This window comes from Tenrec ecaudatus, chromosome 5 (genome assembly GCF_050624435.1).
Source record: "Tenrec ecaudatus isolate mTenEca1 chromosome 5, mTenEca1.hap1, whole genome shotgun sequence".
Taxonomy (NCBI): Eukaryota; Metazoa; Chordata; class Mammalia; order Afrosoricida; family Tenrecidae; genus Tenrec; species Tenrec ecaudatus.
In genome coordinates, this window is record NC_134534.1 from 163,463,106 (window position 1) to 163,479,437 (window position 16,332).

The following is a 16,332-nucleotide window of genomic DNA, read 5'->3' on the forward strand; positions in this document are numbered from 1 at the left end:
TGTTGGTAATATCAACAAATGTGATTTAAAAATATATATAGTATAATAGAACATGCCAACATCTTGAACATCTGGACAATTCAGCCAATATTACCCACATGAACAGTGTATTATACTATCAAATCACAAACACAGAAAAGGCCCAAAGTACAAAACAGTCCAATGGATTTATCTAACAGAGTACAAAAAGGGCATGGTACGATGATAGAATCCCTGCCACAACTCTACGAAAGTACTCACTACTGAGTCCTGATGAAAAGTCACAGAAAAATATCCAAACTAATCTGAAGAAAAATCCACACTTATAATACTTACCTGAAAAAAGCTATTAGATATTAATTACTTTAAAAATTAGCCTCAAAAAAATTTTAAAAAATAAAAATTAGCCTCATATCTCTATGAGGGTGGGTTTTCTTCATAAGCTTAAACCAAAATAACATATCAGAACAGATATAGGGCAGAAATAGATATGAGATTCCAGCTGTTTTAAGAGATTTATAAAAATATGAAACAATGCCACCCACAAATGTTTTTGTTTTTAAAAACATAGTAAACATGTAATGAGTTTATTTTCATTTTAAATAATATACAAATGTGATATTTTTTAATTTTCCATTTACATTTCTAATATAGTAAATATCAATATAAGTAACCTTTGTACTCAAAAGTACTTTGGAGTACTCAATCATGATTAACAGTGTACAGGGGTCCTGACACCAAATATCTGAGAACTTCTATTCAAGGCATTCATCAGAAAGCCACATTGACCTCCTGTAGAAGTACAGAATGTTAATTGCGCTACATGGAGCTGTGAATGTATTGGAGAACTTGGCATTGTACAGGTGCTACAAAGTAGGGGGCCAAACAATTTGAAGAATCGGGGACCCACGTCAGAACTGCAAAGACAGTAGGGGCCCAGTGGTTTAAGGCATGACAGGACATTCTTCAAAGGGTAAGAGAAAAATCATTTTATCTGGTAATTCTCACTGCTAAAGTTAAATCATAATGCTTGGCAGGTACTTTGGGTCCTAGAGGCAACATATTCCACCCTGAGAATAATGCTCTGGTTCATATGCAAGGTAACATGAAAATGTTTCCAGCTTTCATTGAGGATAGAGGCAGAAAAGACTCTATAAGAAACCCTACTGTTTGATTCTTAGATCTTGGAGTACTTCATAATAGTAGGCATATTTATAACGGGAAAGGACTATAGACTCTCTGGTCTGAGATTCCATATAACATTGAATCCATGGTCCCACTTTACAACAATGGACACTAGATCTTGGATCCACTAGTCTTATCATAAACCAATTTACCCAGAAACTGCTGGCCTAAGAGAGTTATAGAATGGCCTTTTATGTATGAGATGCAGCGTGTAGACTATAGTCTATGAAAGTGAATGATCGTTTTATGGGCTGTGCCCTAAATTCACTCAGGACCCTAGGAACAGGCACATTTCCCATATTCTCAGTGGTCTATTTTGGAAATTTGTGACTTGTGTCCCTATAACATCAGCCTCTATAGAGCTGGAGGACCTGTTTCCTAGAGGGGTAAAGCTTCCTTCAGATGTAGCAGCAATAGTTCCTTTTAATCCACTCATCATGAGATGCTCATGTCAAGCAGCTAGTGTGTAAGAAAAGGAGTCTTCAAATCGACAAAGGTAACTGACCATGAGGAAGGGATAGGGTTGTGCTATACAGGGGGGAGGGGGAAAGATACGTTTGGCAGCTAGATTGTTCACTTGGGCATCTCTCAGTTCTACAGTGTCTAGTTTTAAATGTATAAGGATAAATGCAGTAGTCATGGCTTGAAAAGAGCTTGGTGACCAATGGGTCACAACCATCAGAGATGGTGGAGCTACTTAGACATCTCGATCAAAAAAGATGCTGGAAGAGATTCGAGACAATATGAAATAGTGCCTTAATTAATGTGAGGGCTAACGCTCTGGGTCACTTGAGTGGGCCATGGTTTTCTGGTTTGACAGTTATGGTGTGGCTGTTCCTCATGATGAGGGTCGATATAATGTAATTCCCCCAGGATGAGATCTTCTATGAGCAGCCACTCCATTGGAAGGGAGTTTCCTTAGGGGGTTCAACTAAATGAGTACTTCAAAAAGTTTTGCTACAAAATCATAGGCATCTGTTTTAAATAGAAATAGCAAAATATAAAGGTTTTGTATCTTAACATAGCTTCATCTAGCTCTAGACAGTTCTGACATTTCTGAATGTTCCCAGGAACTGCCCCACCACTCATTTTTGCGTCTAGATCTATCCTTGTGATCGGTTCCCTTTTCTCCCCAGACCCTCCGCTAATCCTCCTCGTAGCTCTACTCTCCTTGTTGGCTCTGAGGGGTTTATCTATCCTGGACGCCCTCTGTTTCGGGCTCTTCTCTGTAGCAGTGTGCATGTTCTGGTCTAATCCGATTTGTAAGGTAGAATTGAGCTCATGATAGTGGGGGTAAGAAAGCACTAAAGAACTAAAGGAAAATTGTGTGTTTCATGGGTGTTAATTGCACCCTGACTGGCTCATCTCTTTCCTGTGACCCTCCTGTGAGGGGATGTCCAATTGTCTACAGATGGGCATTGGGTCTCCACTCCATGCCCCCCCCATTCACATTGGATATGATTTTGTTGTGGGTTTGATGCCTGATACCTGATCCCATCAACACCTAAAGCTAATGAGGTGTTGGTTGCTAGAAAAACAGATCAATTCTTACTCGTTTTAGATTTGAAAGTCTCAACGATATAAAGGATTAAACATGGATGCTGAATTTGTCATTATATTTGTAAACTCAATATCTTAAGAGGCCTCCAACCATGAGGTGAGTAACGTTTCCTATCAGCAGGCAAGTGTGTCTTTTAATGGGTGCCATAGGGCTATTCTTGGTTTGTGTCCCCTCCTTGCCTGCACACCTGGCTCTCTGGAGATTGTTGCCCAGAGCTCTCCTAAGAGGCACCTCTGCAGGAGCTCCTCTCTGGGCTGCCAGTTTGAAACAAGGTTTTAAGCCCAGCAGAACCTGGCGAGGAAGACCTAGACGAGAGGACTAGACCGTTAAATGGAGGAATTGCAAGGGTTACATGGCAGGTACTGGCAAGAGCTGGAGAAACTGTGGTATGGGATTTTCAAGGACCTTAGCCACGGAGCTGAGAATGCAAAACCAAACCAGGAAGAATTCACTGATTTGGCAGCTAACCACTTGTGCTGCCTACAGCTCCATCCACTGGGACATGTTGCCCTTCCACTGTCTTTCAAGGACATCCACGGACGGGGACTGTCATGCAGCAATTATACGTATTGAATTTGCACCCACCTCGGGAACCAACCTAGTCATAAATCATGCTTGGGTTCTTTCTTCTTCAACTGATCACACAGGAGCTCCAATAAGACCATAAAGCAGGACCTGCCACTGGTGGGTGACCTGGGGGGACTGGGATACCTGCTCATACAGTCAAACCCTGTGAGCTATGGTGGATACACATCTCAAGCCATTTTTTCTTTCCAGCAAAATAAATACACCAGATGTACTTTTAAAACTCATTCCCATTGAGAGGATAAGCCCCTGAGTTTAAAATCACCCCTCCTTGAGACCTTAATGCAGCAACACCAGTTTCTAGTGAAAGCAGTAAAATATACAGACTCATGAGTCTGTATCCTTTTTTTTAATCATGTGATCAACAGCAAACATGCCGTGAGGCAACAGGTATGACTTAAGGGTGAGGCAGTACCTGATGAGACTCGGTATTATGGGAATATGAGCTGTCAACTCATGAAATGTATTGAGCTTCCTGGACTTATTCAGCGTCCAGATTTCCACACTCTTTCCATTTAAAACTGGAATTGTACTATGGTGGCAAACTTTCTGACTCTGATTGCTGACTCACCCAACTTGTTGACTGTCACTTACATTACAGCTTCGACTTATTAAACTGCCCTCTCTCTCCATGCCTCACGCAATGCTGATTTGTTACCTGGCAAGTGACTCAGAGAAGACTTCCTAAATGAAGCCCAAGCCTGAAGGAGAAGCACTGGACCTCTTTTGTTTCACTATCTGGGGAATAGCGTAACAGGTCCCTTGCCCCCAGATATTTTGATAGGGTTTTATCTGCTATTGTGTTACACGCATTGTACATGTATGTACATGTGAGCATATCTATTGTTAGCTCCCTTAGAGCTCGGACTCACAGCAACCCTATGTGTAACAGAACGGAGCACTGCCCAGTCTTGTGCCAACCTCACAACGGTTGCTCTGGTTGAGCCCATTGTTGTAGCCACTGTGTGAGATACGCACAGGGAGGTCTTCCTCTTTGTCACCGACCCTCCACTGTACCAAGCACGATTTCTTTTTCTAGGGACTGACCCCTCCTGATAACATGTCCCAGTTATGTGAGATAGTCTCACTTCTCAGGAATATTAGCGTATTTAGTGTTCTTCACGAACACATCATTCGAGACATCACTCCTTCCCTCCCTTTATTTATTGTCGAGTCTCTGCAAGCCTAGGAGGTGACTCAAAACATCATAGCTTGGCACAATCACACCTTAGTCCTCCAAGTCACACTCAAGAAAGAGACTGGTTGCAGCAGGTTTCCCTGTGCAATATACTGTTTCCTTTCTTGCCTGCTGCTTCAGGGTGGGTTGATAGTGGATCCAAGTAAAATGAAATCTATGACATTCACAATGGTTTCTGGTTCCCATGATGTTTCCTATTAGTCTGATGGTGGATTTTTTCCCTTCATGTTGCAGTGTCATCCGTATCGAAGGCCTTGATCTTCAATGGTAAGTTCAGTTTGTCCTCTTCACTCTCAGCAAGCAAGGTTGGGCCATCTCATTCCTCAGGCTGTTCGTGAACCTTCCTCCAATTCTGATGTAGCAGTCTTCTTCAGATAGCCCAAGCTCATGAATGATTTGCTCAGCATACAGACCGAAGGAATGTAACTCTGATGCACCTTTCCTGATTTTGAACTGTGCAGCGTTCTGTTAGACTAACTGCCTCTTGTTCTATTTAGAGGTTCAGCAAGAGCTCAATTACAGGAAGTATTCCGGCATTCCTATTTTTCACAATGTTTTCATAATTCGTGATGAGCCACCACCCTGTGTGCATGTGTGTATGTGGACTTCTGTGTTTGTGGACAACAGGTTCTTTAGAAAGTTTTAGAGGCAATGCCAAAAAAGTGCTAAAATGTCTCATTCATTCTAGAATCAACAGAAAAGAGGGAGGCTTCCAGGGTGGACCATTTTAAGATGAACAACACAGTTAGGACGTAGATCTCTAGAATATTATTTTATTTTTAAATGGTTCTCAGCAGATCTTTTAACATTTATTTACTTTAAAATATTTTTGGTAAAAATAGATGCAACAAAATATACAGCCACAGCATCATTTCTTTTGTACAATGCCCATGTGTATATATTTCAGGTTGTATCACCATTGTCAGTATCTGCCCAGACTGTTTCACAACTGTGAATTCAGACTCTCTGCTCCTTAAAGCTCTGTGCTTCAGGATTGCTGTTGTCGATTTGATCTCATACGTTAATTCTTTACATGGGCACAGTGCTCAAAGCTAACGTTCGTTGTTAGTTGAGCTCAACTCTTCTTTAGATTAAATATGACTTCACGGGATTGCTTCCATTCAGGTTTTAAACGTTGTTTCCAGGCAAGGTTGAGGGGTTACCTCAGGCTCAGTGTTACAAGGAACTCAGGTTCTCATAAAACTGTGAAGCTGTAGTCCACGGTTTACCTCTTTTTGATCGAAATGTGTAGGAATGGTTGCTGATGTCATCCATTCTTCAGCCTCATGGCGAAGATGACAGTAATTCATTGAGGCAGCAGAACCTTCGGTCCATTTCCTTCTCCAGGTCCTGGGTCTCCTTCCTTTTCTGTCTGAGCAGATTTTTTTGTGTGGTTACTTTTGAAGAGACTTATTCTGGGACAAGATTAATAACTTATCTTGATATTTATTTTTCTCTTATTCCTTCATAAAATTACCATTTCATGAAAGACTACTGGCCAGTTGAGTGTCCAGGACCAGTGCAAGGAAAGCCTGCGATGCCTCTTCTCCCCAGGTATGGAAGTTGTATCTAGTAAAAGTTCTGAATAAATGGTGCTTTTCCATTTATTCTTTTTACTGGTGAAGTATTTTAATAAACTATTAGAAGTTCTGAGGACTGAGAATCTGAAATTGTGCTGGATGCTGGTAAGAGGATATAAGAATCCACTGAAAATATACATTGTTCACGTGGATGAAGGGAGACAGCGGGCAGTGTAAGATGTGCAAATAATAAGGAGGGGATGACTCAGCCAAGGTGCAGTACAGCACCGATGAAACACATCATTCCTGAATGCCCCCCACCCCCCGCCACTACCATGACCCAGTTCTACCTTGCAAATCTGGCTAGACCGGAGAACACACATTGGTACAGATAAGAGCTTTCAACACATGCAATTCAGGACAGATAAACCCCTCAGGAACAGTAGTGGGAGTATCAATATCATGAGGATATGGGAATAGCCAGGGAAAGGGAGGGGGGAAAGGAGGGAACCCATCACAAGGTTGGATATTTAATATACCACCCCCCCAAGTGTATGAATAACAGAAATGTGGGTGAAGGGAGACAACAGACAGTGTAAGACATGAAATAATAATAACAACATATAATCGATCAAGGATTCATGAGGGTGGTGGGAAGGGGAAAAAAGAGGAGCTTATACTAAGGGCCCAAGTAGAGAATGTTTTGGAAACGATTATGGCTACATATGTACAAATATGCTTGATACAATTGACTTATGGAATGTTATAAAAGCTTTACGATCCCAATAAAATGATCTGTTTAAAGTCATAAAGGTAAAACTTGAGTCACTTACATTTCTTGAGGTAGTTGCATTCAGCAAGTTGCAGCTCTACATATTACTTATTCAGAAGCAAGTGAGATCGGAAACACCAGTGTGGATCAAGAAGGGAAACTAACTACCTCAACATCTTGACTCAGATTCTCAATAAAGTTGGCTAGTTCTCTTCTCACAACCTAAGTAGCAAGCTGGCAGGGGGTAGGTCTAGTAGGTAGAGGGAGGCACTCTGAAATGGACAGTAAGAAGTAATGGGTGACAGTTATGAGAAGAAATAACAGACTGGATGAAATACTATGTTCATGAGTTCCATGCATGTTTAAGGTATTGAAAATGGCTATCAGTCTGGATTCTGTAGGTTTTTATTATGAAAAGAGTGATTAATCAGGGCTGAACGAAAACTCTCAATAAATATGATTTAACCCTTAAACACGATAGAGTGGTGGTTCAACGGTAGACTTCTCCCTTCCATGCAAAAAGAAGATTTGGATTCAAGGTTCAATCAATGCACTTTTACATAGCTGCCACCTGCCAGTAGAGACGCGTATGTTTCTGTAACACTAAGCAGGTTTCAGCAGAGCTTCCAGAACAATACGAACTAGAGAGAAAGACCTGACAATCTACTTCCAAAACGCAGCCAAGGAAAGCCCTCTGGATCACAATGGCATGATTAACAGTCAAGAATGTGGCCACGCTTTGTTCCGTGGGGCACAGGCATTATCAGGAGTCAAGACTGGAAGGCAGTTGAAAAGTGTGACCCTTTATAACCATTATACTCCAAGAGGCCAACACCTGTGGGGAAGTGTTGCCAGACCTGATTTAGGAATGCGGCTATAAACCGGATTTAGAAATCTCTAACTGGTGGTTTCTGAGCAGCAACCACAGCATTGACTCTATAGGAAGGATGGATAGACGATCAGAAGAAACAACAAATGTACAGAATGATTCTCGGTCCCGATACTGACACCAGCTTATTAGCTATGTGATCTCAAAGATAAAGAACCCAGGACACAGTTAACAGATTGCTATGCAAGTTTAATGGGCAAACATAAAGTTGGGCAACACATCATTATTGAGTATATCAGTACTCCAATTAATTAAGACTCCAAAAGTGCTATAGATATATAATTTATATATAAGCTAAATTTTTTTCTAGAACTTTGAACAAAATTTTTTATTAGGTGATGATTATATCATAATGTGAACAAATTATGTCATTTGAACATATTCTATATCATTTTCAATGTTATATTAATGTACATTACATAGTGGAGCCCTGGTGGTATAGTGGTTATGCATTAGGCTGTGATTTGCACGGCTGGCAGTTCAAAATCACCAGCACCTCCACAAGAGAAAGACTGGGCTCTACATTCTCATAAACAGTTATAGTCTCAGAAACCTATGTCATTATGACTTTGAACAAAATTTTGTAATTGTGTGATGATTATACCATTATATCATCATATTTATGTATCATAATATATAAATCTTAAAAGAAAGCAGTATGTGCTCAAATATCATAAAAAATGGAATAGAAACATTAAGACAATCATAAAATCAGTAAGACCTGTGGACTCTTGAAAATGGACATCTTCGTTTGCCATTGTTTGTTTCAGAAAGAATAAATTTCAAGTGTTTCATTGAATCTTCTCATTTAAATACAATGATGTGAAGCAAGAGATACTGCTTCTAAAGGTTAGTTACAGTCTAAGGCCAACTGTAAAGTTTATAATAGATATATAACTATATATACAGATATACTTAAATAGATGTACAACCATAGAGCATATAGATTTCTAGCATACAATAAGATGAAATTTAGCACAAGTATAAGAGAATTTTCTCTGTTTTCATAAAGGATAATATGTTATACCATAGTGGCCATGTACTAAATGCTCTGGACCTCCGTCTTCTCACTTACAGAACTGCATGATCATCTCTGCCATACCTGATGGTCACCAGGTGGTTGTAAAGATCAAATGATGCTTTGGTTTTGGAAATGAAATTCATCCTGAAACACGACAAAATATCAAGTCCTTAGCCAGGGAAACAAAAGCACAGTGAGCTGTACTGATTTGCGCCTTCAACTGTGGTGGCTCTCGTTACAAAATGGGATTGTTCTCAATGCAGAACTCACTTCTCTCAACGCAGAGCTCTCCTTTACAGGCATCATCCCACCACTAACCCAGGACTAGGGAGGAGTACGTAGTAGCCATGCTTCCAGTCATGGGGCTGAGTTCCATGGAGTCTCCGGGAGAAGGGACTGGCCATCTGGGTGCTTACATCAGACATAGGAGGGAAAGAGACACAGCAGCCTGTCTCTTTAAGGCTTTCTGATGCCTCATAACACAATCTACAGACCCTTTCCGAACTTTTAACATCACAGATACCAACAATATCTTTTAACTTGTTCAGTGTAGTAGCAGTATTTAAAATAGCCAAAAAGTACAAACAACCCAAGGTCGAGCCACAGGTGAATGGGTAAGCAAATTGAGATACATACATACAGTGGGATATCACTCAGCAATAAAGAGAAATAATACCCTGGTGCATTATGTACAATATGATATAAATAATAAGATATGCATCATCCATATCCTATGACATGTATGAACCTTGAAAAAATTATGCTGAGTGAAATAATCAAATACAAAAGAATAAATATTGTATGATTCCACTTATATTAAATACCCAGAATAAGAAAAAAATAAAAGAAAACCAAAACCTATTAGTAAATTTTCAGGGGCAAGAGGGAGAGAGAAAGGGGTTTAAGGTCATTGAGCTTCTATTAAAGGTAATGAAAACATTTGGAAAATGAGGATGAAAAAATGGGAAAAGCTGCAATGACTTTACAATATACATTTTGCTACAATAAAAAATATCGTAATTAGTCAAAAGTAATGACCCGAACTTTTTCAACAATGCTCCTCCAATCTGTACCACCAACCATTTCAATTGGTTGCAAATTACCCTATTTCTAAACAAAGCACTAAGTGTTCTTTTTGACACCAAATTCAGCCCCTGTCTTACATATATGTTCCTTCTAGTGCGTGGACCTTGGTTTTCCACTTTGGTTGCTAGTTTTCTTCTCTGCTTCCATGTCTGTCACCCTATGCCAGCTTGGTTTTCCAGTCTAATTCTTCAACCTTCAGCTTGATTGGCACACATCTATGCCATACATTAGGCAGCTGAGTATGGAATATAGAAGTCAGGGCCACTTCCCTTGGGTGACTAGGTTCTTTAGCTTCAAGGGATCTGTGAGGTGGAACTGACTGAATGCGCCCGACAACATCAATGTATCATTATTGATTTTTCTCTACAGAACCCCAACTAAGACATAATTCATGCCTCCTTCTCAAAAGTTATAGTCTCAGAAACCCACAAGGGCAGTTCTATCCTGACCTAAAGGGTCACGACGAGCCAGTATTGATGCAAAGGCAGTGAGTTTGAGGGATTAGAAGTAAAAGCTTCACACACACCATTTTCCTCCTTGTACTCCTGATTATTAGTGTCATTTACACTTCATCAAGAATGAATGAACTCCAGACTCTTGAATCAGAAAACAAGTAAGGCCTATATATAATGTTCTGGTTTTATTTTTGTTTCTTTTATTTTTACCCTAACTTGTCAACTCCATCATCTAAGACGCCCACCATCTGCGTCCTCACACATCTTTTCTAGCTCTTCCAGTAGGAAGCATACTATGTGTGACTTTTTTGAGGAATAGGACCAGTGACTAATGCTCATTTGAATAGAAGACGAAGTGAAACATGAAGAATAGTGAAGTCTTCATATTCCACCCATGGGATCTGTAAAATTTAAGCCGAGTCATTCAGGAAAAGAATCTTTTAGTGTAGCTAAGTAAATGCTATCTGTATAGACAGAGCCAGTACAGATAGACACAAAACAGTTGAGAAATTAAATTTTGTGGTATTTGGGCTCAGATTTTCCAACATAAACATTTCTAGTGTATTTCTCTCTAATATGAGAGTGTTGCAGAAATTCATTTCATGTGGAAAAAAGATTTAAGTTTTCATATTTTCTGTATAATAAATAAGGGATTTAATTTACTTTATCCAGGAAAATAAATCTATGTATATAAAATAGATATGACATCTCAAAATATGTCCACACCAACAAATTCTGGATACAGCTGCAAAGAATAGGAATTCTAAAACACTCCATTGTGTACACGAAAAAGCTGTACATGGCCCAGTAGGAAGTCATGTAAGCCCATCTGTGGACAATTAGACATCCTCTCACAGAGGGTCACAGAGAGGGGACGAGCCAGCCAGGGTGCAGCATAGCACCGACAGAACACACAACATTCTCCAGCCCCCATCATGATCCAGTTCTATCTTACAAGTCTGGCTAGAAATGGAGCATGTAAACGGGTAGATAAGACATCTTGACACATGGAATCCAAGAGAGATGAACGCCTCAGGAACAATAATGGGAGTAGGGATATCATGAGGGTAAGGGAAAAGTGCAGGGAGGAGGGGAGGAAGGGGGAACCGATTGCAATGATTGATGTGTAATGCCCCCTCACCAGGGGGATGCAGAATGGAAATGTGGGTGAAGGGAGACAGCAGACGGTGCAAGATAGGAAAATAATAACAATTTATCAAGGGGCCGTGAGGTTTGAAGGGTGGGGGAAGGAGGGAAAAAAGAGGAGCTAATACCAAGGACTCAAGTACAAAATGGTGAGGGCAACATATGTACAAATGAGCTTGATACAAATGAGGTATGGATTGTTATAAGAGCTGTAAGAGCCCTCAATAAAATGAGTTATAAAAACAAAAACTAATCAACTCTAAAGAAGTCATTTAACAGAATATGGAGATAAACCCTGCAGTGTTTAATATCAGGAGGAATGTGTGTCATGAGTGTATCCTTTTACCACACATACTCAATTTGCATGCTGAGAAAAAGAATCTGAGACGAATACAGCATCAGGATTGAAGGAAGACTCATGAACGGTATGCAATATGCAGATGACACAAACTTGCTGGCTGAAAGACTGTTGCCTTCAATATGGGTTATACTTCAACATAAAGAAACCAAAAATCCTCACCTCTGAGCTAAGGAGCACCATCATGACTTGATTCCACAATCAACACCCACGAGAGCCGCAGTGTAATGTAGTGTGATGCGCTCACCTTTCGTGATGTGAGCTCACGTGATGTGATACACAAATCCTACTGATAACATTTTGATTTACATTTCAAAATGATAAAAGATGAATTAATTTTAATAATATAGCTTATTTTATTTAAACCGATAGATCTACCATAGCACCCTTTTAACAGGTGCACATGTAAGCGCTCGGTAGCAGCTGGGTCTAGTGACTGACTGCTGTACTGGATACAACCACCGAACACCAAAGTGGAGGGGTTCAGAGAAAGCCTGGCACCTTTGGCAGGGGAAAAGTACATCATCCTATAGTTTCAGATACTGAGAACAATAAAAAGATCTTAATAGCTTATATAAAGTAATTTTTTAAAGCAGAATCGAAATGGATCCAGGTTTATCAAGAGCAACAATAGAAGCTTTAAGATCATTGGATCAATACCCTTAATATTGAGGAGAAATGACTTTGGGTCTGAAAGCCTACATCCCATTAAATTACCAGTCCATGGTGGTTGTTAATTTCCCTTAAGTCAGATCTGATGCAAGACGACCTTATATATAACAGAATGAAACACTGCCCCGTCTTGAATCATTATGAACATTAGTATGTTTGAGTCTAATACCGTGTCATTCCATCTCATTGAGAGTATTGCTGCTTTCTGACTTTATCTAATATGATGTCCTTTTTTTAGGGATAAGGAGCGTGGGTGGTAAGCAACAGGATGCTAATTTCAAGGTTGGAGGTTCAAACCCCCGAGCTATTCCAAGGAAGAAAGATGAGGCCATTCGCTCCCCTTAAAGGTTTATTTACAGCCTCTGAACCCGAAGTAGGGGTGCTGTGAGTCAGAACTCACAACACGACTGTGACAAAGGAATTTGGCGATTTCTCGAGATTGGTCTTTCCTGATACTTTGGTTTTCAAAATAAGCAAGCTAAAGTCTCACACCATCCTTGCTTTTAATGAGAATTATGCTTCTTATGTAAATGAGTGGTTTGTTTGTTCTTGGAATCTATGGTGTGTATTCAACATTTTTACCAAAACCAATTTGAATGCACCAATCCTTCTGTCTTCCTTGTTCATTTGTCCAGCGTTCGTATGCATACGAGGTGATTTGAAAAGACCATGGCTTGGGTCAAGTGTACCTTAATCATTAAAATGACATCTTTGCCTTTTAGGGAGAAAGAAATGTGATTTAAAAAAAAACAAAACATTTTATTAGGGACTCATACAACTCTTATCACAATCCATACATACATCAATTGTATAAAGCACATCTGTATATTCTTTGCCCTCATCATTTCCAAGGCATTTGCTCTCCACTTAAGCCCTGTCCATCAGGTCCTCTTTTTTACCCCTCTCCCTCCCCGCTCCACCCACATCTTTGCCTTTTAAAGCTTTAAAGTACCATAGGATTACCTGATCAATTAGAAAAGTTCGTGGACATTTTCCATTATCTTTCAATTTCTTTTCCTGTGAACTTTTCACTGCTGTAAAAAGTTCACTTTAATTAGCATAGCATCCTTAGGAAAAGAGCTCTGTGGCAGTGTGTGTGCAGAGGGCATGGTGCGGGGGGGGCGGGGGGGAGCAGTTGTATGGCATGCAGTATTGGATGTATGTGTCTTGTAAAATATCTGCTCAAATTTTTGCTTACTTTTATTTTTAAACTTTGTATTGGAATTAGGTGAAGGTTTACAGGGAAGATTGTCAGTTCTACATTTAACAATTCATACATATTTTGTCTCAATTTATACATTGTAATCCCCTCAATATACGATCACTCATCCCACTTCCTCCGTTTCCTGTTTCCATTACTCCTTCTTAGCTAACCAGATAAAGTTTGGCCTTGGGTGAATGCAGCCCTCCTATTTATTTATTTACTAATTTATCTACCTATCTATTTATTTATTTAATATTTTTTTTAAAAAACCTTTAATTTGGGGCTCTTACAGCTCTTATAACATTCCATACATCAACTCTATCAAGCATATTTGTGCATATGTTGCCATCATCATTTTCTAAACATTTACTGTTTGAGCCGTTGGTATGAGCTCCTCTTTTTTCCCTCCCCCCTGCCCTCCCCCAACTCAGTGGCCCCTTGATAAATTATTATCTTGATATCTTACCTTTCACTCATGTTTCTGTTGTTCATCCCCCTGTGGGGTGGGGGCCAGGTTATCATTGCATTGATTCCCCCTTCCTTCCCCCACCTGCCCCCTACCATTTTGGTATCTATACTCCTACTTCTGTTCCTGCAGGGTTTATCTGACTTGAATTCCTTGTGTCATGAGCTCTCATCTGTACTATTGCACATGTTCTGACCTAGCCAGAACTAAAAGGCAAGACTGGGGTCATGATAGTGGAAGGCGAGGAAGCCTCAAAGAATCAGAGGAATATTGTTTCATAGGTGCTATACTGAGCCCTGGTTGACTCATCCTTTCCTTGTGACCCTTTTGTGAGGAGATGCCCTATTGTCTACAGATGGGATTGGGGTCTCAGCTCCGACTCCCCTCATTCTCAACAATGTTTTTGAGTGTTTTTGGTCTTTTGGTGTCTGTTACCTAATTCTGTCGACACCTCGATACCCTTTTAATCTTAAATGGTTGATTACTATAACATTGGAGTGAGTTTGATTCCAGATATGAAGTGTGGCTAACGTCCATAGTCCTGGGTCCCACTGATCTCTATCTATCTCTCCTTTTCAAAGAGAATATTTATTAAATCTTAACTAGATCAAGGACAGGACAACCTCAGAAATGTATCATACTGAGAGTGACCATTTAGGCTCCAGCCAAAGGAGAAAAGGACCCTGCGCAGAATTCTGGAGCTCTATCTCTGTGGCTTCTCTTTTCTTCACTACGCTGTCCCACAAAATAATGCACTCAGCTCTGACTCCTCTCTCCCTGCTACAGTCAGACAGCCAGTAGATCGCGTTTCCTTGCCCTACACCAGAGTCTAGTGATGCCTTACAGACAGGCTTCTAGGGGATCATGGGCTTACCTCATTTCTACCTCTTCTTTCAAAGATCAAAATCATATTTTGTCTATTTCTAAACATTTAGAGGGTGTTGACTAACAGAATTGACTTTATAACAGTGAGTTCGGAGATTATGGAAGAATGTCAACACCCAGGTCACCACCAACGGGTCAAGAAACACAACACTGAGAGTATCCCAGAAAGACCCTTCATGTATGTGCGCCTTTATTTATTTACTTTTCTCCCCCTACTCCCTGCTTCTCTCCTTTCCCATCTCCACCCCCATCCCCGCATAGCCTTCAAAGTCTGCCTCTTTTGGTGCAAACACATTTTTTCTTGATTTTGTTCTTTCTTTTTTAGCGTGATTTCATACAGTGTTTGTGAGGGTGACTAACTTGCTACGCATAATGTCTTCCAAATCCGTCCCTGTCATGAGGTGTTTGACAATTCTGTTAGTGTTTTTTAGGGATGACTGCAGAGGGGTTTCAGGGGCTGAGTTTTGCAGGCAGCAGTAGACAGTCTAGGATTATTACCATGAGGGGGGCGGGGGGGGGAGGAGGTGAGAAGCTACTTTCATTCTCCTGGAATACGGATTTCTGAGCCTGATTGGGGTGACCCACCAAGCCATTTGCCTTTACGTGTCGTTTTGAAACTGTGTCATGGAGTTGATGCCAACCCATAGCAACCCTCTGGGGCTGGGTAGAGGTGCCCCTGTGAATTTCCTAGACAGTAACTCGACAGGAGTGGAAAGCCTATCTTTGCCCCTTGGGGAGGCTGGTAGTCCCCTACTGCTGGCATCCCGGCTAGCAGCCCGGCTCATACGCTTTCCTGGAGCAACCTCGAGGTCAAACCTAGCCTTGTAAACAGATTCGTGGAGCCCATTTGCCTCAGGTATTGGGCTCTTTCAGAGAATCCTCTGTGTGCCGTTTCTAGAAACAGAAACTGCAGGTCTCACTGTGAGCTGTGTTTCGGGATGTTTTTTATGAGCCTAATGGCTAGGTAGGTTACTTCGACACTGTCTTCCCAAAGCACAAGCCAGGCTTCAGGTTTAGTCACTTGTAAAATCTGACCCTCCAGAGACTCCCCTGCCTGGTTCCCACCTCTCTCACTGTTTTCACTGCCCCCCCCACCCTTTGGAGCATCTTCCTGTCAGTGCGATGCTGCCAGATTAGAACCAGATTTACGTATGAGATATTGGCACTTCTCTGTGACTTTGGGTGTTTTTCATCTCAATTGCTCCTCCTCCCCTACCTTAGTGCTAAAATGGAAGCATTATTTTGAGTCGAGCAAGAAGAAGAGAGCTTTAGAAGCAGAGGCAGAAGAAGAATCATTGGGGGCGGAGTGGGGGGGGGGCTGAAGGAAGTATGAAGGCAGAGAGAAAGGAA